Below are 18,257 nucleotides of genomic sequence, written 5' to 3' on the forward strand. Positions count from 1 at the left end.
TTTGAGCCACACCTTTAACACATTTAGTTTGTTTTTCAGATAGGGTCTCGTGCTTTTGCCCAAGCTGACCTTGGCCCCTAATCCTTCTACCTCTACCTCCTGAGGAACCGGGATAACAGGTATAGGCGACCATGCCTAGCAAAATGCATGCACCTTAAGTAGACAATTGAATAATAGTTTTTTCTCCTTGTCGATAATGGGACTTGAACTCTGGGCCTGAGTGCTGTCCTTGAGCTCTTCAGCTCAAGACTACCGCCCTACTCTTCTAGCTACAGCACCACTTCTGGTTTTTTGGTGTTTAATTAGAGATAAGAGTCTCCTGGACTTTGGTGCCTGAGCTGTCTTTGAACTTTGGTCCTCAGATCTCAGCCTTCTAAGTAGCAAGGATTACAGAATTTGAATGCAGGACCTTGTAAGCAAGCATTCTGCCACTTGAACCATATCCCCAGATCTTTTTGCTTCTAGGCTTTTTTTTTTCAGGTAGGATTTCAAGCGTGTAGGATTTTTTTGTTTCTGTTTTTGCCCCAGCTGGCCTCTGACAATTTATGCCTTCCTCATAGATGAGATTACAGGCATGATCTGCCATGCCTGGCAAACTGTTTGTTCATTAACAAGAGGATTTGACAGGTTTTGACAAATGCATATCCCAGTATATCCCACACCCCTGTCAAAATACAGAATTAAGGCCTCACCCCGAAAGTTCCCTCCCACCTCTTCTCTGCCAGTCCCCCACCCTCACCGCAGGGCGACACAGTTCCAATCCCTGCCATGGCAGATGAGGCTGGCCTATTCTGGAACATCATAGAAATAGAATCACACAATATTCTCTTTTGTGTCTGGCTCCTTCAACTCAGCATAAAGCCAAGTCATTATTTTTAAGCAACTTCAGTTTTCCCTGCAGTCTGTGCTGGGGAAGGCTGCGGGATTAAGACTTTACGTGGGGATCCAGACAGCTTTGGTTTGGCTGGGCGAGTCTTCTGGGCCTCACTTCTCCCTTTCAGAGGCCCCTTGAACAGAAAAGCCCTGAACTGGGTCCAGGAGCGTAGCCTAATAGTAGAGTGCTCACCTAGAATGCACAAAACTCTGGGTTTGATTGCTCAGCACCACATATTCAGAAAAAGCTAGAAGTGGTACTATGGCCCAAGTGGCAGAGTGCTAGCCTTTAGCAAAAAGTGTCCAAGGTCAGTGCCCAGGCCCTGAATTCAAGTCCTAGGACTGGCAAAAGAAAAAAGAAAAAGAAAAGACAAAAAAGAAAAGCCCTGAACTTGGACCCTCAGGCCTCGCTCCTGGCTCTCAGGCAGCAGGCCCTGGGATTCCTGAGAAGAGACTGGTGACTCATAACTGTGATCCTAAGACACTCAGGATCACAGTTCAAAGCCAGCCCAAGCAGGAAAGTGTCTAAGGCTCTTAACTCCAACTAACTTCAAAATGGAGGAGGATGGGAGGTAGAGAAGACCCTGAATTCAAGCCCCAGTACCTGTACAAAAAATAAAAAAAAAACTGGGCACTTATGGCTCATTCCTGTACTCCTAGCTACTCAGGAGGCTGAGATCTGAGGTCCATGGTTCAAAGCCAGCTTGGGCAGGAAAGTCTATGTGGCTCTTATCTCCAAAGAATCATAAAAAATTCAGCAATGGAGCTGTGGCTCAAGTGGCAGAGCACCAGACCTGAGAAAAAAAGCTCAGGGATAGCACCCAGGCCCTGAGTTCAAGCCCAGGACCAGTACCCAAAAAAACTCAAACTAGACACGTGGTGATGCAGACCACAAACCCACCTTTAGTCTCCCTCCCTCCCTCCCTCGTTCCCTCCCAAGGACTGCCTTTGCCACCTCTGCCCCCAAGGGGCTTCTGTGGCCCCTTCCCCACCACCCCACCCCCAGTCCACCGCGCTGGGAGGTTCAGACCTGGCCAGTCTGGCCTTGGCCGCCATCTAGTGGTCGCAGGGCTCCCTGCAGGGAAGAGCGGGCAGAGCCAGGAGAGGATGTCTGAGACATTTAGGGCTGAATGTCCTTGTCCTGTAGATGCTTCCGCTTTGTCTCCTCTCTCCTCAGCTTATTCACTAAAGGATGGCACTATACCACTTGAGCCACGACTCCGCTTGCCAAGTGGTTTGGAGAAGTGCACTTAAGGCTTCACAGAAGATAGAGTGATTGAGTGAGAAAGCGTGACACAGCTGTTACTGGCAGCCACATTTTGCACGTTTTGTTCTCTCCCTCCAGCCAGCCACCTTGCAGGATGAAAAACACCGTGTGTGTGTGTGTGTGTGTGTGTGTGTGTGTGTGTGTGTACCATGAAATGAAACTTTTGAACAACAACAAAAAGGAAAAGGGCTCCTGTCCTGAGACCATATTTGCAAGACAGCTTTTGTTCCTGCATTCAGGTTCACCTTAGCCAGCAGCTGACACCATCTAACACAGACCAGGCACGAGAAGATAAGTGGAACTCACACCCTTGAGAGTGATTTGCTCTCTGTCTTATCCTTACTCTCAGACATGTTTCTACCTGAAACACGGCTCCAAATTTTCCTGTCTTGAAGGAAAACTACAGGAACAACACTTGTCTACTTGACATGCATCTGGGAATCCATAAACCACGCCACCCAGCAGAGCGGAGTGTTGAGCACCCACCTCAGGCTCCAGCACAAGCTCTCAGAGCCACAAAGCAAACCCAGAGCCATGGATCCAGCATGGCTCGGCAGAAGATACAGACGGGGAGCTAGATCCGCCTGCCACCCTCTGTCCCCATCCTCCAGTGTCCTGGAAGCTGCAGGTAGCCTGCAGGCTCCATCACCCATTCAGGGCTAAACCTGCATTATTGTTCACCTCAGCACATGTGCCACCTGCAGGACCATGTGTGGCTCTGGCTTTGAATCTTTTCACCATGGGACTGGGGGCCTAGAGGGTGACCCTTCCCTGGCCTTTGTCACAGCTGCCCCCAGAAACTGGGAGATTTGATAAGTCATAGTGGCAGTTAGCCCTGGTTGGTCTGAACTCCCAGCCCTCAGAGGCCACAGAAGCATCTCTAGTGTCACTTTCTTCTGGTTCCTGCTCTAATTATAGAATCCGTGTGCGTGTGGGGGGGGGGGTAGGCTAGGGCTTGAACTCTGGCCTGGGTGCTGTCCCTGAGCTTTTCTGCTCAAGGATAGTGTGTTACCACTCTCACAACTGGCTTTTTGGTGATTAACTGGAGATAAGAACCTCATGACGGGCCGGGAGTTTGGTCTAGTGGTAGAGTGTTTACCTAGCATACACCAAGACCCAGGTTCAATTCCTCGGTACCACATACATAGAAGTGGTGCTGAGGTTCAAGTAGTAGGGCTCTGGTCATGAGAAAATCCAAGGATACTGCTCAGGCCCTGAGTTCAAGCTCAGGACTGGCAAAAAGAATTGGGGCCAGGAGTTCAGCCTAGTGGTAAAGTGCTTGCCTACCATGCAGGAAGACCCGGGTTCAATTCCTAGGTACCACATACATAGAAAAAAGCCATAAGTGGTGCTGAGGCTCAAGTGGTAGAGCTCTAGCCTTGAGAAAGTCCAAGGACAGTGCTCAGGCCCTGAGCTCAGGCCCAGGACTGGCAGGAAAAGAACCTCATGACCTTTTGTGCCTGGGCTGGCTTTGAACCCGGATTCTCAGATTTGAGCCTCCTGAGTAGCTAAGATTACAGGTGTGGGCCACCGGTGCCCAGCTGGCATTTTTCTCACTCCCAGCTCTCTGTTGACAGGCTGGGCTGAAGTGGGGTCAACTCAGCTCCATCTTTGTGATTCTTGCACAAGGGCCCCAGGGCACAGTCTTCACAGACAGCTGGAGGATGCTGGAGAGAGATGGACAGAAATGGACAGGACGGATCCAGTGCCTGGCGCATGGGCTGAGAAACAGGCAGCTGCATGTAACATCTGCTGTGCTGACTGACAAGGTTCCAAGCAGGGCGGTGTGAATGGATAGGACAAATAACACGTAGGCCACAAGGTGACAAAGCCCTTGCAGCCCACACTGGGGCTTCATGTCATCATGCAACTGGACACTGGCTGAGAAATTGATAGGAGAGGCAAAGAAAAGACTTAGGAAACGGCAGGCAGTGTTGTGGCTGTGGTGCTGCAAGACAGAGGAAGAGAAGAGATGCAGGGAAGCGTCTAAAACACGGGTGACGTGTTGCAGAATGCAGAAAGATGGAGCAAAGTCTCTTTCAAGGGCCAGTGAAAAATCCAAACAGCCAAGCACAGTGGGTGGAGAGCCTAAACGGCCGCAGGTCACAGCTTCCAAGGCTCCCTGAGCTCTGATCCCCAGGGCCACTGTCCTTTCCTTCCATGCTCCAGATGAAACCACACTTCCCTGGGCAGATGTCTTTGCTGACAAAGGTCAGGGTGGGTAAAGGGCCAGCAAATGCCAGGGCCCACCGCACCCTACCTCCCCAGGTGTAACTGCCCATCGGGAACCCGAGGCACATGGAAAGTTGAGGACAATGACAGCCTGGGTGGAAGGTGGGATTGTCGGTGCTGGGGTTGAAATTCTTCTGTTTTGCGTCCCAGGATAGCAGGCGCATTGGACTGCAGTCACTTTGCAACTGCCTCTGGTTAAGGACAGGGTTTACCCCTCCACACCTAGAGACAAAGGCAGACTGGCCTGTCAGCAGGCACTGCTCCAAAGGAAGCAGAGAGCCAGTGGCTCCAGACTACTGTCCAGCTGCTGTGTCCTCCTGTCAGACCTGGTGTCTAACTCGTTCCTCTCGAGACAGGAAGGGGCAATAGCTTGTGCAGAACTCCTTCCGAGAGGACAAAGGCCACCCAGGCCTTACCTGTCCTGGACTGCTTCCTCCTGCCACACATCTCCTCACCTCTACTCCATCCCAGGAGAGCCTAAGCTGTGAGGCCAAAGGCGGCTGCAATAGACTGGAGCGATTCGTCCCGTGGCAGCCACGTCTCCTGTGCCTGCCCCATCCTTCCCCAACCAGCAGCCTCAGGAAGCTGGCATGAGAACACCTGGACCCAATTTCAGGTTTGGCCCCTGAAATATCCAGTAGACAATTGGTGAGGCCAGGGAGCTAAAAGTTTGAATCTGCGCCATTTCTCACTTGGTAGATAACCTCAAGCAGGTCCCTCAACCTTCCTGAGCCTATCAAAACACCAACATGGGGCCGGGAGTTTGGCCTAGTGGTTAAAGTGCTTGCCTAGCATGCACGAAGACCCGGGTTCGATTCCTCGGTACCACATATATAGAAAAAAGCCGGAAGTGGTGCTGAGGCTCAAGTGGTAGAGCTCTAGCCTTGAGAAAGTCCAAGGACAGTGCTCAGGCCCTGAGCTCAAGCCCAGGACGGGCAAAAAACAAAACAAAACAAACAACAACAAAAGGGTACATAACTTCATATACGTGTGTATGTGTATTTATTTGTGTGCATATATGTACATGTAGGTACCATGGCTTGAACTTAGGACCTTGAGATTTTGTTTGCCTTGCTTCCTCACAGATGATACTCTACTATTTGAACCATGTCTCCTGGCCTTTTTTTGGTTGCTTGGAAACAGTTTCTCAATCTTCAGAGCTTAGCCTCCTGATTAACTATGATTGAAAGGCATGAGTTCCTGGTGCCCAGAAAATTTGTGTTATAACTAACAATGAAAAAGTATCAATTACCCTAACAACCTTAAAAAACTCTATTAGAAATAGAAATATTTAAAACAACAAAGCCAAGCACTGCTGAGTTTAGTAACTCACTACTGCAATCCAAGCTCTTGGGAGATGAGGGCAGAGAGCTCATGAGTTCAAGGGAGGCCTCGACTACACAGGGAGATCTGTCTCAAAAACAGACAAATAAGCCAGGTGCCATGGCTCACACCTGTAATCCTAGCTACTCAGGAGGCTGAGATCTGAGGATCGAGGTTCAAAGCGGGCACTAAAGAACATGAGACTCTTTTATCTCCAATTAACCACTAGAAAACTGGAAGTGGCACTGAGGCTCAAAGGGGTAGGGCGATAGCCTTATGCTGAAGAGCTCAGGGACGACGCCAAGTCACGTGACAAAGAAACCCCACAAGAGCAAATCAAACAGATGCATTCCCAGGCTCTGGGGGGTGCTTTGAAATATGAGTGTAGGCTTTGAAGTCTGAAGTTGACAGAAAGAAGGCGGAGATATGGTTCAAGTGGTAGAGCACCTGTCTAGCAAATCTGAGGCCCTGAGTTCAAATCCCAGAACTACTCCCAAAAAGGACAACTGGCTCTTGGCCCTGGAACTCCCCAAGGTGACAGGTGACAGCATACATACCCAGAGATTTGTCAAACTTGTCTGAGAAATCTCTCACATCCAGTTCTCTCTGGTGGCAGTGACAAGACCAGCTGGTAGGGTGTGTGGCCTGGTCAGTATCTGGCCAGGGATGAGATGTGGAACCACAATGCCTTCAGCCCCTCCCCAACTCCAGGGAATTCTCCTGGGACACACCCCCACCCCCATAAGGCTGGGAGCAGGGAGGGATGGAGGAGCTGGATGCTCCATCCATAAGTCACCACTAGAGGGCACATGGCATCGTCCCAGCCCAGGCCACCTTCCCTGCTTAGGCTCCTAGTAGCTTCATCCTGACAACTTGGAGAACAGAGCAGACCTCAGCTGTCACCTGTATACTCAGGTACCTGGAAAATGAGGCTGGAGGATCATCTGAGCCAGGAGTTCAAAGCTAGCCTGAGTTAGGATTACAGGTTATCTAGGATTACAGGTGTGAGACACTTATGCTTAGCTGTGTTCAGAGAGCTTTGATTCAGAGAGCTTCTCCAATAACATGTACTCCCAGCTGTGGCGTGGCCTGGGTTCTTAGTAGTTGCACACTTGGACTCTGGGGTGCTCAGATGAAGCCTGGTAGCCCCTTGGGAACTTGGGGTGTTCAGCTCAGAGGCCCCACGCCACAGATAAACCACTCACAGGAGCCTGGTATAATGGTTTGGACCTGAAATGTGTCTTCCAAGTCCAAGTCCCCAGTGCAGCAGTTCCAAGTTGGGGCTTTGGGGAACAGACTGGGTCATGAATGCTCTGACCTCATCAATGGAGCAGTCCATTGGTGGAGTCACAATCAGGTGGGTTATTGCAGGCACTAGGAACTCAGGAAGTGCAGCTTAGTTGAAGGGAGTAGATCCTGGAGGGGAGAAGGTGGTGCCCTGGAAAACAAAATGCCCTGCCTCTCCTCTCCTCCTTTCCTCTCTCCTTCCTGGCCACCACCACCAAATGAATGGTCCCCTCAGCTACCATAAGGCTCAAAGCAATGGAGTCAGCGGACTATGCACTGAAACCATGTGTCAACACAAATTTCTCCCTGCTTTGTAATAATTTGCCACAGGTATTCTGTCACAGAGACAGAAAGCTGACTATCAGGCAGGTGCTATATCCGTAAGAATGGGTTAAGAGACAGGGAAACAGTGAGGGCCTGGGGCTGTGCTAGCCAAAAAGGGCATGACCCATCTAAGGTGTAGGAAAAATCCCTAACCCTGAGGAGGGTAAAGAAGCCCCTCCAGCAAACTGGGTCCCATATCCGGTTGTGCATAAGTGGGGGACCGGTGACCGGTAAGCCAGAAAGAGGGGTGATCTTACATCTCCCTGGGTCTGTCATTTTCACAGCAAATTCTTCCCTGGTGGAGGATTAGGCCCAGGGCAGTGCTTCCACTGTTTGCTTGGCTGCCCATCCATCTTTGGTGCCAGGACCATGTCCCTGGGGGCCTTACTCAGCCAGGCAGCCCCCTCTCTCCCTAAGCTTTGTCCTTCCTTCCTTCCACCTGGCATGGTGAAAAGCACTGGATTTGGGGCAGAGTGACTTGTGCTGGAAGCCGCCTCTGCCACTTCCTGGCTGGCTACTCCGACCCCAGATGAAGCTCCCATCCTCCCTCCCCTCACACCCCACCACGCCCCTTAGCCACAACTCACAGGCCACGGCCCCTTTAAGACCATCTTGGAGGACTCGGGTTGAGCGTTGGCGGCGACGCTCTAGCCGCCGTCTCGATGGTGCGCCCTCACTTCCGGCGGAAGTAAGTGTGCGGAGCCGCTTCCGCCAGAGGTGGCGCGCGGCGTGATGTGGGCTTCCTCGTTTCGGGCGGCCTGCGGGGTCTCAGGGTCGCCTGGTGTGGGGAGCTTCTGCTGCCACCGGCTCCAGACGATGCGCCGGAGGCCGGGGGATCCGAGTCCCCACATCCTGCTCGCGGGAGCCCCGGGCCCCGACGCCGCTCGCGGGCCCGGCCCTGCGGCCTGAGCGGGAGAGGAGCCGGGAACCGGGCCTCCCGCAGGCACCGGCGCGGGGTCCGGGCTGGGGTCGGGGGGTGGGGGTCAGAGTGGTCCACGGGTCCGGCCGGCTAACGCTCCTTTTGTGATCTCCCCCAGGGCCCCCCACAGTGACCGCTGCCCGGCCCCCAGGACGACTGGAAGCCAGCGCGCTCCCTGCGATCCCTTCAGGCTTCGCCGTGGGGACCCAGGTAGGTCGCGGCCTGGGACCCACGAGTCGCGGGGCTGGTGGTCTGGAGAACGGCTCCCGGTGTGGTTGCACCCGCCCTGCGGCGCGCGCAGCCCCGTACCCGGCAGCCCGACCTTGACCTAGAGTACATCCCCAGGTGGCTTCCCTGGGCGTTGGATTTGCAGTAACAGGTGTGAACACTCTGGCAGCAGTTTGGTGATCATGTATGATACTGCAAACAGGACCTGCTTGCGGGAGAAACACGGAGTCACCGTGGTCGTTTCCCGAACGAAGCCCCGTTTTAGCTGGGCATCGGTGGCTCATGACAATCTCAGCAGGCTGAGATCTGGGGATGGCTGGCGGTTCCAGGCCAGCCCGGGCATGAAGTCCTACCTCCAGTTAATCTCCAAAAAGCCAGAAGTGGAGCTGTGGCTCAAGTGGTAGAATGCTAGCCTTGACCAGAAAAGGCCGAGGGACAGCACCCAGGCCCGGAGCACTGCCCATGCGCGCACATACACTGTCTACACCGCATTGGTTTCTTTCAGTAAACATTTACTGATAGTCTAGGTAGGCACCCTATCAAGTATTAGGGTCACTCTTGAACAGAACAGTTAATGACTGCGGTTCTCACAGAATAGCAGTGTTAAACAGAAAACAGCACACTGTAGAGGGTGTAGTTTAAGCTGAAGTGAATGCTTTGACAAAAAGCACAGTCTAGTAAGAATATGTATCACCAGGAGCCCAATGGAGGGCTGGAATGCTGTACATGTGCAAGTGCCAGTGGCTACTGGAGAAAGACCATTGGGCCCCAGATAGAAAGCTGAGGATAGTGCAGAACAGAGTCTCTGGGTAGGGAATGGTGACTTGGGAGGATTTGGGTCTAAGAGTAATGGGTAATTACTTTGGGTTTTAAATACACAGGTTTTATCCAAAAGAACTTTGCAATGGCGGGAGTGGTTTATGTGTGTGTCCACTGAGCATTTATAGCACCAGGGGATGGATTCTCTATTTTTAAGAAACACGGAGTGATCACATGTGGTCAGCTGTAGAGCAGTGATCCCTTTATAGGAATCGGCCCCTGTGGCCTTTGCTCATTGCCTGCACTCCAAGCTGTGTTCCCTCTTTTTTTTTTTTTTTTTTTTTTGGTCGGTTGTGGGGCTTGAACTCTGGGCCTGGATGTTGTCCCTAAGCTCTTTGGCTCAGGGCTACGGCCCTACCCCTTGAGCCATGGTACCACTTAGGGTTTTCTGGTGGTTATTTAGAGCCTCGTGGATTTTATTGCTCGGGCTGGCTTTGAACCCGGTCCTCAGATCTTAGCCTCCTAAGTAGATAGGATTACAGGCATGATCCACCATGCCTAGCTTCTGAAAATTCTCATAAGTGGAATTTTTGATGTTATTATTGGCTGCCACTGAGCCTGCTACTTTCTGAAGGCACATTCTTCCTTCTATTTGCCAGTTTTTGTCAGCACACAAATTGAGACATCGTCAGTAACACACTCAGGTGCCTGCAGTGGTCAGAGTCTTGCCTGGATGGCTGTAAAGTTCCAGCATGTCACAGGCTGGGGTGGGGCCCAGTGGTGGACCTTTTTGTTTGTATGAGTCCACATTCTGCCCCCAGCATCCAAAAAAAAATGGTCCTCGGTGGGTGTTAGGGTTTTAGGATCTGTCACAGTTATCATTAGTAAGTGCTGTGGGGTAACAGGGTGACCCTAGAGAGGGGGTAAAGGCTGTTAGGCTGGGTGAACCTTCATGGGGCTGGATTAGGAGAGCTGAGGTTCCATTTGTTGTGGCTATTACCAGTAAGTTTCCGAGCCTAGATCTGGATGCTGCTGTGATTGCCTCAAGCATGTGACTTCCTGAGCTATCGGCTTGGGAATACGAGGGGTTGGTAGAAGCAGGGTCCCTTACAAAACAGGGTCCCAGCATCCCTGGCCTGTCCAGGTAGAAGGTGGACTTTGGTTTGCAGAGGACCTTTGTGCTGACAGTTTCCCATGTTGGCACTTGGTAGTATGGAATGAAAACTGATGGAATGTACCTTTTTTGCAGGTCTGTGTGAGCTGGATGAAGTCGTACTCCCTCGGTATCTAGAAATGGTAGTGCTTTGGCCTAGACCTTCCAGGTCTGTTTGGTTTAATTCTTACCTATGTGTTTTTTTTAAACGCTGACCTGCTGAAGACTTCAGTGCAGATATAAATAAACAGAATCTAACCCTAAAGATCTGTTACCGTTTCACTTTTGTACCAGTTTTGGGACTTGAACATGGGGCTTGGGTGCTGTCCCTGAGCTTCTTTTGCTCAAGGTTAGTTCCTTACTAACATATGAGGCACAGTTCCACTTCTGGAGTTTTTAGTAGTTTATTGGGGATAGTCTCATGAACTTTCTTGCCTGGTTTGACTTGAAACCTCAAATCCTAGCCTCCTGAGTTGCTAGGATTACAGGTGTGAGCTACTGATGCCTGTCTTTCATCCCAATCTTTATAGTTCTGTGTCTAGAGACCACAGTGGGTATGTTTGGCTGCCATCTGCTCTGAAGGGTGACATGCAAAGCCCCCTGCACAGCTCTGTGGGTGGGGATGGCACTACAGGAATGTGAGTTATTGAGAGATGAATGTGGGAAGAGATTGGGGTCTCCAGAAACCTGGATACGTTCATTCACCTGTTCACCCAGCTTTTCCCTGCGATTCTCTGGAGGAGTCCTAGTGTTGCAGCAGGTGCTGACTTCTCCAGGAAGGGGCCTGCTTGCTACCCAGGGCTCTAGGTCTTACCTCAACATCACATCCGGTTCATTCCAGGAGCACCAACCCTCATCCTTACTTTCTCATCTCTACAAGGAAGTTCTGTGTGAGGCTGAGAAATCACTGGGCACATGCTGTGACACAGGCTTCTCATATAGCCATCTGCTGTGTTATGGATAGTCTTCTGTGGCCACAGTGATGTTTAAGTAATAGCCATTTGCTCTTCATAGCCAAGGCTCCCTACCCCCATAAGGATGTGTGCAAATTACCTAAATGTACATTAAGATGTGACACATTGAAAAGAAATGAATGGGTTGAAACTTGTGGAATGGACAGCTTTGGTGGCCAGGTCCTGGTTCAGTCTAGAGGCTGGTGTTTTTCCTGCCTGTTAGATGGGGCATTTTTAACCTTACTCCAGGCCCTGGGTTTCTGAATGACTACCTCAGGAACTCCTGGCTCCTAAGTTAGTTTTGATCCAGCCACCAGGTCCTAGGCCCCTTAGCAGAGAAAACTGGTTTGTAGCCTGGCATTGTACTTTCTGAGAGCAGTAGAGACTGGCCAGCCCTTCAGACAGCTGGAGGAGTCTGGGATATGGAGTGGTGACCAGGGCCCGCCCTCTTTGCATCTACTGAAGTGCTGCCCCGATGGCTTCCTAACATTAACCATCTCTACCATGCTCTGTCTGTTACATCGACACAGTACTGGGGACCCTCAGGTGTGAAAGGATGGAAACCAAGGCCCCCTTGGGGAGCCCTCAGAAATTTTTGTAGATGGTCCTCAGCCATCAGTTCTGCTTTTCTCTCCTACTTCTTCATGGACTCTGCCCCTACCAGCCTAGATGAGTAACTTGTTTACTCCCATAGAACGCATGTAAGTTAAGATAGCTACGGTAAGAGCTGGGAGTTTAGCCGAGTGGTAGAGTGCTTGCCCAGCATGCACAAAGACCCGGGTTCGATTCCTCAGTACCACATACATAGAAAAAGCTGGAAGTGGTGCTGTGGCTCAAGTGGTAGAGCTCTAGCCTTGAGAAAGCCCAAGGACAGTGCTTAGGCTCCGAGTTGAAGACCCTGGACTGGCAAAAAAAAAAAGCTATAATAAAGCTGGGCAGGCACTGATGGCTCACACATGGAATCCTGCTACCCAGAAGGCTGAGATCTAGAGGATCATGGTTTGAGGTCAGACGAAAAAGTTTGCTAGACAGAGTGCCAGCTATCACGCATAAGGTTCCAAGGTCATATCCTCCCCCCCCCCCCCCCCCGACACACAACTCCCCCCCCCCACCAACTATAGTAGCCTTACATGTACATGGTGGTGTGCCTGTTATCCCAGCAATTCAGGAGACCATGGAAAAGGAGGGTGTTGGTCTTAGGTGCCAGCCCAGGCTAGAGACCTTATCTGAAAACAAAAGAGCTGGAGGACCTCAGTTTCAGCATCACTAGTGCACAAAACAAAACAGGACATCTTGTATCCTGAGTTGGCCTGGCCTCTTGAATTTTGTTCCTCTGAATTATGTGAGAGTACTGAGTGGAGCATCTTTCTAAGAGTCTGCTCTTAGCCCTGGTCTGGGAAGATGGGGCTCCTTGTAAAACATTCAGGGTCAATGGGGAACACCAAGATCTGAAGTTGTGTGAAAGTTGCTGGTGGCAGGAAGATCCTGAACTTCTCTCTCTGCCCACTAGAGGGTGTGATTCTTCACACTGGGCTTCTGTACCTTCCTACACAACCAAAGCTGGGACACTAGGCTGCAAGGCAGGCTATTGCTCTGGAATCTGCTGGTACCCATGTGGAAAGCTCCTGGTGGGGGGCTTGTCTTGTCCCTGAGCTTCTAAGCCCTCCCTGAGCTCCCACTGGGTACCCCAGCAGGGGCCAGGCTGCTCCTCATGCCAGCGATGGGCTACTTTTTAGGAAAGTTCTCTGGTGTTGGAAAAGAGTCCAGTGTGATGATCACCAACCAGCACATGAAATTTGCAGTCTCAGACAGTGTGTGTGGGCTGTGGCAGGAAAACTGCTTGTACTTGAAATCAGCAGGTACAGATTGAGACTCGGCTGAGTGTGTGGAGCCAGTGAGGCTTCGATAGTGGACTGCTGGTGAATGGGAGAAAGTCACGGCTCTGGATATGTCATTTTAGATACTGTGTATCCTGGGAGCCCAAATACCTTTTTCAACAGATTGAACAAAGGAGCACTTAGAGCTGGCTGTGTTAGGCTGGATCAGGGCAAGACACACTGGCCCTAGGGGCACTTCCACAGGTGGAAGGAAAGCCACTGCCAGACTGAGGAAGCCAGGCCAGTGCTGTTGGCAATTGAGGGGAGGGGGGTGGCCAGAAAATGCTCAAAGAGGAGGTAACCTTTAGCAAAAAGGTCATGAAGACATACACACAGGCTGAGGAGGCGCCAGACCTTGGAGCAAACTCCTGTCTCTACTTTCCAAGGAGCTGTAATTATAGACACTTACCCCGTACACTGCTAACTAGAAAGGTTTTGAAAGGAGCCAGGCCATACCTTGTAGGTCCTAATGGTTTGAGAAGTATCTGGGCGTGAGGGGGTAGCTTTTCCTTAACTCACCTTGAGAGCTTCCGGTGAAAGCCTTTCTTGTTTCCATGCTCAGATGTCCCTGCTGAGACCTGGCACATGTGCATGTGTGTGAATACGTGCATGCACAGAGAAATGCACATGCATCAAGGCTGCACCATCCTAGCTGCTGTCGGACCTCAATCTGCAAGGTAAGTGACATGGGACCAGGCAGTGTGGACATGGCAGGTACAGCTGGGACAAGCCAGCCCCAGCTGCCATCTCCAAACTCCTCTCCTGCTCATCTCTACTCTGTACCAGCTCTCTTCACAGTGGGAAAAACACTGTGCCCACTTGGCTTTTCAACAAAGAGTACATTTGTTTGTGTCATTTGAATCACTGTTTAAATTGCTAACAGGAACAGTGCAATAAAAAAAATACATTCTTGTATAATCTTTACAAGTAAAAGCCTATTCAGGCTTTTCATGGTTCACATAAAACAATTACTGGCTCTGTATTTTTTTGCTTCTGGATCAGTTGTGCAGCTACAGCAGAAAACTAGTTGTATTTTTTCTAATATGATTAAAGTCATGGGAAGGTCACTTGTCTCCAACCGTCAGCTGTGGAGTTATGTAATGGTTATGCAATGTTCGCCTGCAGCCACCCTGGGCCAAACATTTACATACGTTGTCGTAATGGATCAAATCAAGACTGCCTCTTCCAGCTGGGACCCTCTTCCCTTCCACTTCCGCCCAAGGCCGTCCTCCCTGAGCTGACTTCTTCATTCTTACTTTGCAGTACTGGGGTTTAGGGTTTGAACCTGAGGCCTCAAGCTTCCAAGCAGGCAGTCTTGCCACTGGGCTGGGCTCCACATCCAGCTCTGATTCTTGCTGGTTATTTGGGGGATAAGAGTAGCTTCCTACCCATCCTCCTATGGTAGGCTTCCTGGTAGCTAGGATAACAGACGTAGGCCACCACGTCCAGCTCTTCCTTGAAAAAGGTCAAAAACTACTCTTCCTCCCCAGGCTGCTTTCACTGCCATCCCAACAATCTCAACCTCCCTCGTAGCTGGGATGACAGGTATGGCCACTGTGCCCAGCTCCAGCCCATTTCCTCTGGGGACTGGGTCATCTTTCTCCAGTCGAGTCTGGGCAAAGCACCACAGGAGCTGAGCACATTCCTGGTGTTTTTGCTATAAAATACCAATAGTAGGTCTAATCGGCACCATCTTGGCATCTCGGTGGATGATAGGGACTTTCCAAAAACTCTTAGAGGTGAAATCTCACCCCCATCCCCAGGTGAGAGGAGAGGTGTGCCTGAATTCCTAGAAGCAGAGGTGGACCTGCCAGAGCATGCCATGAATTTTAGAGACTGAGCTCTTGAGTTGCGACTGCTGCTATTCTCACGCCTTGTGTCTCCTGCCTCTTCTCAGGTCACCGTAGCATCCCTCTTCAACTCTCTTCATTAGAGTTGATCTGGTTTATTGGGATTGTTTTTCGGCTCTTTTGTTTTCTTTTTGTTTTTTGTTTGTCTTCTTCTTCTTCTGGTTGCTGGGGCTTGAACTATGGGCCTGGTGCTGTCCTTGAGCTTCTTTGTGCTCAAGGCTAGCACTCTACCACTTGAGCCACGGTGCTACTTCTTACATTTTCTGATAGTTTATTGGAAATAAAGAATCTCACGGACTTTCTTCCTGAGCTGTCTCTGCACTGTGATCCTCAGATTTCAGCCTCCTGAGTTGTCTGGCTTCTGCTCACTCTTTCTTTCTTTTTTTTTGGTTGGTTTTGGGACTTGAACTCTGGGCCTAGGCATTGTTCCTGAGCTCTTCAGCTATCTTCCTACTTCTTGAGCCCCCTACCCCACTTTCCATTTTCTAGTGGTTAATTGGAGATGAGTCTCATGAACTTCAGTGCCATTGGCTTTGAACCACGATCTTCAGATCTCCTGAGTAGCTAGGATTTCAGGCATGAGCCACTGCACCCGGCTTGCTCTTTCTTTACTGTCCTTGTGGCTCCATTTCCTTTCTAATAAGAACTGGGGTCCTGCTTCTGTCCCATAGCCCTGCGTCCTTTCCAGAGTTGATGCAGAAGACACTAAGGAAGTATTAATCAAAATAAAATGAAGGCTTCATCTTGTTTGGTCTTTCCTTTCTTTCTCCCATGCAGCACTCTCTGAGGAGAGGTCTGGAAGAGCTCTACCCCCTCGTCCTCTGCTGTTGATTTCCTTTTGGTGGGTTTGGCTCCAGTCCCTCCCCCCCTTCTGTTGATATCTGTGTTCAGGACTTAAATACAAATATTCACACTGCTACCACCAGGGATATTCCTCCTGGGTCTTCTCCTTTTCCTTTGGTGGTTTTGTGTTTTCCTTGGCTGGGCTTGCTCGCACCTCTGGTGGTTCTCCATTTCCCAGAGGCCTTCCCCCCTGCCTGTATTCAGCGTGGCACATTAAGTCACTGACCCACCTGCTTTCATCTTAGATGCACGAAAAGAAACTTTCCAGACAATTTGGTTATGAGTATGTGTGGAAATTTCTGTCTCAGGCTTGTGTGCAAAGGGCCTGGACCTAGTATAACAACCCAGAAGTTTATTTCTCAGTGAAGGTATTTAATAGAAAAACATTATCAGCCAGGTGCTGGTGGCTCATTGAGCAAAACAAACTCAGAGACAAGAGTTCAAGCCCTAAGACCAGGGGGGAAAATGCTTAGGTAAAATGAAATACTCAAAGAATCTGGTTAAATATGAATGGGTAACTGGTTTTCCTGAAAACATTCAGATCTGGCCAATCTCTTGCTAGAAAGGAGTATGAATTAGGCTGGGTATCAGTTAGGACGGCTGTGCAACAGCCTGCAATAGACCAATGTTCTGGTCATCTGTGCTGTGTGCTTGGTAGAATAAGTGAAGGAAGTCCCAGAGCCTCAGCTGACACAGCTTCCTCTTAGGCCTGCATTTCTCACCAGCCCCCAGCCCTCCTTACAGCAAGAGTGGCCTTGCTAACAGGCCTGTGGCCTCCTGGCCACCTATTCAGTTGATGTCCACAGTGATATTGGCACAACAAGGAAGAATTTTCCAGCAGTCCCAGCGCTTACCTGGGCATGTTTTCTGTGCCGTGGGTCTCTAGGCCATTTGTTTGCATAGTTGATGGTGAGCAAGCATCTGCTGCTGGCTTGATAATACTCAACTCTCATGTTGGGGAAACATAATTAACCCCAGCATCTCCTCCTGGCCCAAAAAGCCTCTTCACAAAGATCAGAGAGGAAGAAGACACTCTATGACTATCAAACGTGAATGGCGCATCACAGGCCCTGGAAGAAATTGTAGAGATAGAAACTTCCCTCCTGTGGGCTCAGTGGCCCAGCCTGTGCAATGTGTCATTGGGTCAGATGACAGCTGAAGGTAGGCCCTTCTGTTCCTGGATGACACAGTTCAGGGGTGGCTCTGTTTAGCCTAGAGGAAATGTCTTCACCATTGTAAAGACTTACACACCTAGGGCCAGGAGTGTGGTCTACTGGTAGACTGCTTGCCTAGCATGCATGAAGCCCTGGGTTTGATTCCTTGGTACCACATACACAGAAAAGTCCGGAAGTGGCGCTGTGGTTCAAGTGGCAGAACGCTAGCCTTGAGCAAAAAGTGTCCAAGGCCCTGAGTTCAAGCTCCAGGATTGGCAAAAAAAAAAAAACCAAAACCAAAATACTTACACACCTAGATCATTGCTTATGCCTGTCATCCTAGTTACTCGGGAGGCTGAGAGCTGAGGATCATGATCCAAAGCCAGCTGGGACAGGAAAGTCCATAAGCTCCTATCTCTTAATTTCTAGGAAACCAGAAGTAGAGTTATAGCTCAAAGTGGTAGAGAGCTAGCCTTGAGTGAAAAGGCTTAGGGACAGTACCTAGCCCCTGTGTTCAAGTCCCAGTGCTGGTGCATGCACACACACACACACACAAACACACACACACACACACACACACACACACACAGATTTACGTGTCTGAAACAGAGTGAGTGTAAGGAAGGCTCTTCCTCCTCACATTCACCTTCAGGTTTGAGTTTGTGTTTCCTTGCACAATATTTTACCAAATTGTTAGCTTCCTGCAGGACAGCTATATAGACCCTTTCTCAGAGACCCTGAACCAAGTTAGTAAAGCTGAGACTGTCAAAATCACCCCAAACCACTCCTGGGCCTACCTTCTGCAAAGGACATTAGCGGCCTGTCAATCAGGGACCAAGCATTCCCCACAGAAAGTCCAACCCTGTCCCTAGCACCACACTTTAGGCACAAACAAGGTCATGGATTAGGTGTGCCTAATTATATCCTGGGCGGGAAGGACAGAAGGACAGTGTTGTCATGGAGCCTCTGAGTAGCAGCACTTCCAGGGAAGGTGGGGCCTTCCTCCCAGAGTGGCACAGGCCTGTGTGTGTCACTCTGAGAAGTTCTGTACCAGCTCTGTGTGGAGTTTTTACCAGATTCTGACAAATGGTTCAACTTATGGTTGTGCTGCAGGCCTGAGTAAGGAACTGAATCCCAGCCTCTATTTTCTTATTTGTGAAATCAGATGTGCACCATGTTCATCAAAGGGTGTGGACCACTTGGAAGAGCAAAAAA

The 18,257-nt window shown here is 50.3% G+C and overlaps 1 long non-coding RNA gene and 1 other non-coding gene across 2 annotated transcripts; both read left to right on the forward strand.

Annotated features, from left to right (window-relative positions):
* The first annotated feature begins 8,028 nt into the window (after positions 1–8,028).
* Positions 8,029–10,624, forward strand: LOC150051457 (uncharacterized). Its single transcript, XR_016538429.1, has 3 exons — positions 8,029–8,262; positions 8,344–8,435; positions 10,462–10,624. It is a non-coding gene; the product is annotated as an uncharacterized LOC150051457 (long non-coding RNA).
* On the forward strand, positions 8,473–8,657 carry LOC150051458 (small Cajal body-specific RNA 16). The gene has a single exon (XR_016538493.1).
* Positions 10,625–18,257: the final 7,633 nt, after the last annotated feature.

This window comes from Megascapheus bottae, chromosome 17 (assembly GCF_031878675.1).
Source record: "Megascapheus bottae isolate mThoBot1 chromosome 17, mThoBot2.hap1, whole genome shotgun sequence".
Taxonomy (NCBI): domain Eukaryota; kingdom Metazoa; phylum Chordata; class Mammalia; order Rodentia; family Geomyidae; genus Megascapheus; species Megascapheus bottae.